We start from the raw sequence: 6113 nt of genomic DNA, 5'->3' as shown, positions 1-6113 counted from the left end.
TAGAGCATATGTACAAATCACATCTTGCTCATGCTATTAGATTAACATAATCCATCAGTCTGGTGACCTAAATGACTTTCTGTAGAATGTCTACCTGGTTTACATCTCTTTTGATTATATTAATGGAATCCAGAGAGTTACATGGCCTGTTGTTCTTTCCATGTGAGGGTGAACTGTTTGTGATCCTGTTTTAATAGGGAGGGAAAATCATTGCCCACTGGACAGTTAGCCACATACCATGTACCCATAGCCATGTTAACCTGTTCCAGCAGAGATGTCACATCTGGCACAGCATCTGTAGTCAGGGCTCCTACTTCGTTGAATTTGCCTTAGTCTGCTATCATCCTGCAGGCTCTGTCTAAATTCTGTGGAATAAATAGAGCTCTCATGAAGACTACCACTGCTGCATCTGGTATGTAGGGCTGTGAAGGTGGCACCTTAGCCAACCCCACAGAAAAATCTGAAGCTGTGCTGGTGTGAAGGAGTTGACACAGCAGACCTGAGACCGCTGTCCTTATAAAGGCCTGCCTACGGGGTTGGCTTTTTGCTGGCATTCAGTGACTTTGATTTTGAGAGGATTCCCACTCTTCCAAACCTGAGACCATGATCTGATTCACATGACCTCATTCTGAAGTCATGAAAAATTTAGTGTGACTAAATTGTTGGTAGAAATGCTATGGTTATACTAAGCACCTGCTTTCCTTCAGGGAGTCTGGAATTTGGGAATGTGTCAAGCAAGGCCCTGCCTGTATAACCAGCCACCAATAAAACCTTAGACACTGAATCTTTAAGAGCTTCCCTGGTGACCACATATCATACCTGTTGTCCAATTCAGTGCTTGTTGAGGGCCTGATTCTGTGCCCAAAGAAAGAACTGCTCTATCTGTAGGAAGATCAAAGGTATAATTGGCTCCTGCATTGGAGTAATGGGAATGCGATATACAGTAGTCTGAGAGGAGCCAGGTTCCAGCTCCTGGAGGCAAGCCTGGGTGGGCATGAGCTATCTGCACCCATTGCCTGCCTTCTGCATAAGCTTCACGGTCTTTCTTTCATATCACTGCCTCGTACTTCACCACAGTTCTAATAATTGTCACATCTCTCACCTTCCTCCCTGCTGTGCTGCTTCTGGTCATAGAATTGGGCCTGACCCAAAGCCGGAGTGGACAGAGATAGAAAAAGAAGAAAAAGGTGTTAGATCAAGACCAGGAAATCCGGGAGCAGAAGAAGTTACACTTTGTAATGGAAGAACCACGTGGGAACAAATAGTACTAGCACCAGCAATTTAAGAGCCAGTGCTGAGAACTGAGCACATTCAGTAATTCTACACACTTTTCAAGTGCCAGGAACTGTGTGTCAGGGACTGTGCTGGGCACTAGAGAAACAACAAAGAAAAGACCCAGTTCCCATTCTCTAAAGGGTTACAGATAGTAACAAGTTCCAAACGCCATAATTCAGGGACAGCAAGGAGTACATCCCAGGAGAAGAATGAGCTGTCTGATGCCTTTCCTACCCACTGTGCACTGCTTTGGGGGGCCATGCACATGCTCAACTTCTCATCACAACATCTTACAACATCGGTCTAGGGGTCTCATTCATTCTCAATCATCTAGTATTTGTCTTTGGCACATAGAGAAGTTTATGGACTAATTCAAAGCAACAACCCATCATATGCATGGCTTTTAAAGCCCCATACCCTATTGGGAAGGATACAAAAATGATAAGATGAAGATATTTACAACCTACATGGACACAAGTATCTTACGAATGGAGAGAAGTGGCCAGTGTGGCAGGACCGTGGCAATTAAACAAGGTGGCAGGACTGGGAGACTAATGGAACATCCAAGCTCCAAAATAGAACATCAGTGTGTCAGTGTGGGCATTTTTCAAGTTCTGTCCCAGGACCTGGATTCCTTTATTTATTACTTTTTTTTTCCTAGATTTTATTTATTGTCAGAGACCAAGAGCACAAGCAGGGGGAGCCTCGGGCAGAGGGAGAAGCAGGCTCCCCATTGAGCAGGGAGCCTGATGCAGGGCTCAATCCCAGGACCTCAGGATCATGATATGAGCCAAAGGCAGATGCTTAACTGACTGAGACACCCAGGCGTCCTGGACCTGGATTCCCTTCATACCTCCTCGGATATGAGAGTAGAAGACCAAACCATCTGGGAGAGAACCAAACGGACCTAGGTTCAAGCCTACTGCTTTATTACATGTAGGACCAAGTTACTGAACCTCTCTGAGCATTTACAAAGTAGGAATCCACCCAGTTGTGAGAATTGTATTTAATTGTGTGTAAAACATACAACATACAATGAACTTTCATATATTGTTTTACTTTCTTTAAACGCCATGCCAAAAGCATGGAAAAAGGAGATTTGAACAGGAAGAAGGGCTGAAGAAAGAGGGGAAATGCATTTCATAGTGAACCGAGGGTGGTGCAGGCAACAGTGGCCTTCAGTAAGCTTCGCTCTGCAGGGTAGTTCAGAAGCAGGCACGGAATGCTATTCCTCTGACAGAGAACACGGTCATCACCATTCTCCTCTCCATCCTCCCACCTCAGCCCTGAAAAAGCCATTCAGTCCAGATTACATAGGTCTCATTTGTTCATTTGTTCACTCATTTTCATAAAGAACCTTACGGCTGCTCGGCAGACCAGTGTACCAAGTAAGGTGCTCACACCAGAATGGAACCCAGCCATGACACGAAGCACAGTTTAGTTCAGTTAACCTTTCTTTTAAAGACTTTCATATATTTATTTGAGAGGAAGCGAGAGTACAGAGGGAGAAGCAGGCTCCCCACTGAACAGAGAGCCTGATGTGGGGCTCAATCCCAGGACCCTGAGACTGTGACTTGAGCTGAAGGCAGAGGTTTAACCGAGGGAGCTGCCCAGACTCCCCTTCAATTAACTTTTTTTCACAACAGGACCTTTTTCCATGAATGGAACAGCATTATGGTTTACATTCTGGTGCAAGTACGTTATCTCATTCTAGACCAGTAAAAGAGTGTTTGCATGTAGCTACTTTGAGCAGCACTGTCTCAGAGAAGTCACCAAACAGTCTTTGAACTGATCTTAGCTCCTTTGTGGTAGTCAGCAGCAGAGGAGTCCCGACAGATTTATATCAGAGAATAAAAACTTCCCAAATCCCCGTGTTAGAGCTTGTGCAGTTGAAAGCTAGCACATCTGACGCAGCACATCTGGCCTCATGTTGTCTCCAACAGAAGCGTTTCATTAAGCAAAGCTAGTCAAGTGTCCAGGCGGTCCACGATACTAACCACAAAAGACCGATGATGAGCACCTTGAGGAGACGGGCATTCAGCTACAGACTTGCTGGCAAAGTGTGCTCACCAGACAATTTAAAATGAATGGTCCCAGTGCTTACAGAAGAGGTTGATTTTATAATGGTCCAAAATGCTGCCAGGATACTCACAGTTGAAGGAAATTACTTCTGAAATCCTGAGGATTTCAACAAACGTTTTGGTTGCCGCTCTCACTATCACGCACTTGTAGGTTGGTCTTAAGAGTAGAAAATGTCTTACTGACATGTACCTTTCATCTTTCTCTGTCCATCAACATGATCTGGACATATTTAGTCAAAAACATGGGCAACAGTTTCAACCAGCAATAAAATAAGGCTATCCAAAGACTCAAACTCACCAAGTCCCCACAAGGACTGGGAAATTTTAGAGTGAAATGAAAATGCGTTCTACAATTTAAATCTAAAAATGGTTTCAGCCAGTCATTGTTCAAATGTGCCTTTTGGCAAAAAAGTTCCGCTGTGTCCAAAGAGGGCTATGGAAAGACCGCAAGACCAAAAAAATGGAAAGCAATTCAAATTCTATCAAGTGATGATAAACTATGATGTACCCAGATAATGCAATAGTAAGCAACAACTGAAAAGAAAGAGATCGATCTATATGTATTGGCATGGAAAGAAAAGGCATTTGATGTGATAAGAAATAATTAGGGGCACCTGAGTGGCTCAGTCAGTTAAGCATCCAGCTCTTGGTTTCAGCTGAGGTCATGGTCTCAGGGTCCTGGGATGGAGCCCCGCCTGAGACTCTCTGCTCAGCGTGGAGCCTGCTTGTCCCTCTTCCTCTCCCTCTGCTCCTCCTTGCACACACTCTCTATCTCTCTCAAATAAATATAAATAATCTTTTTAAAATATTTTTTAAATATTTTTAAAATATAAATAAATAATCTTTTAAAAATAATCTTTAAAAATAAATAAATGGTCTTTAAAATAAATAAATAAATAAATTTATGTAGCGACTCAAAATATCACATTTATATAAAATTTTTAAAAATGCTTCGACAAGGGGCACCTGGGTGGCTCAGTGGGTTAAGCCTCTGCCTTGGGCTCAGGTCATGATCCTAGGGTCTTGAGATCAAGCCCCGCATCGGGCTCTCTGCTCAACAGGGAGACTGTTTCCCCCCCAGCCCCTGCCTGCCTCTCTGCCTACTTGTGATCTCTCTCTCTCTCCCTCTCTGTGTTTAATAAATAAAATCTTTAAAAAAACAATGCTTCTACAAAACAGTTTCTAAGTGTGTGTGCAAACATACAGAAAAAGGAATGAAAGGATATAGTCAAACTGGTAAAAGTGGTTATTTCTGGAGAAGGTAGCATATACTTCCTGTGAAACAGAGAGAAAAGGAGAAGAGGAAGGAAAAAAGGGAGGGAAAAAATTATACTAATAGCATTCTACAAATGTAAATCAAAACCATTTCATCTCTGAAAACCTAAGGGTTGCTTGCTATCAGCCCTCATCATCTCCTTGAGACATTGGCTAAAGTTGGACCCAAATCTAGAATTACTACCACTTCCTGTGCCACCTCGATATTTCAAAGCACTCTCTCAAACCCCTACCAGCTTAACTCTTGGGATGTACAGAAACCACCGTCTGGGTAGGTGTGGTTACAAGATTGTAGTTAGTTTGCCTGTGATTGTTCATCTAGCAGAACCCCAGGAAAGAAAAAAAAAAAAAAAAATGCCTTCATCCCGTGTTAAGAAACTTCCAGACAAGAGGCGCCTGGGTGGCTCAGTTGGTTAAGTCGCTGCCTTTGACTCAGGTCATAATCTTAGGATCAAGCCCCACATCAGGCTCTCTGCTCAGTGGGGAATCTGCTCTCTGTCTCTCTCTCTCTCTCTCAAATAAATAAAATATTAAAAAAGAAAAAAAGAAAGAAACTTCCAGCCAATCTTTCCAACTGATTCAATACCTCAGAAAACTAAAACACATGACTTCAAAGTCTTACACCTGAGAAGTGCTGCAAACTCTCACAGAGAATTTCACAATTTTCATAAATCCCCATATTTTTGCCTTTTCTTTTCTTGTTTCAGGTTCAAGAGAAAATTTCCGGCAAAAAAGTATTATTTTTCAGGAATAATGATATTTAATATTTACATTTCTTTTTTTTATTAACATATAATGTATTTTTATCCCCAGGGGTACAGGTCTGTGAATCACCAGGTTTACACACTTCACAGCACTCACCAAAGCACATACCCTCCCCAATGTCTATAATCCCATCCCCTTCTCCCAAACCCCCTACCCCTGGCAACCCTCAGTTTGTTTTGTGAGATTAAGAGTCACTTATGCTTTGTCTCCCTCCCAATCCCATCTTGTTTCATTTTTTCAAGGTGCCAATTTCTATTCAAAGTTCTTAAAAGCTATTAACTTATTCAACCTCAGGACAACCCTATGAGGTAGGTACTATTATTATTCTTGTTTTTTAAAGGGTGAGGAAATTAAACAGAAAAGTTCAGTAACTTGTCCAAGGTCTCACAGCTGGCATAATGACACATATTCTCATCATTTTGCAAAGAGACACATTGTCAACCCTAATCTGTAACACCAAGCCCCAAGGTTTGGATTCACTAAATGTTGAATTACTACTGAACATTCACAGAACCCACACCCTAGCCTTCAGTCATTACGTTTAGATGCTCCAGTTGGAGAGTTTAGAGGCTGAAGGATAAAATGTGACCTCATCCTGTGTCTGAAGCTGGGGAAAGCTCAAAGTTACTCATCACCACAATCTGGATCTGTCTGATGCTACGACCAAGCATAAATCAGGCAGCTGAGCACTGAGGGTGAGGTCACCTCACCACATAC

This window comes from Mustela lutreola, chromosome 1 (assembly GCF_030435805.1).
Source record: "Mustela lutreola isolate mMusLut2 chromosome 1, mMusLut2.pri, whole genome shotgun sequence".
Taxonomy (NCBI): domain Eukaryota; kingdom Metazoa; phylum Chordata; class Mammalia; order Carnivora; family Mustelidae; genus Mustela; species Mustela lutreola.
This window is presented reverse-complemented; position numbering follows the sequence as displayed.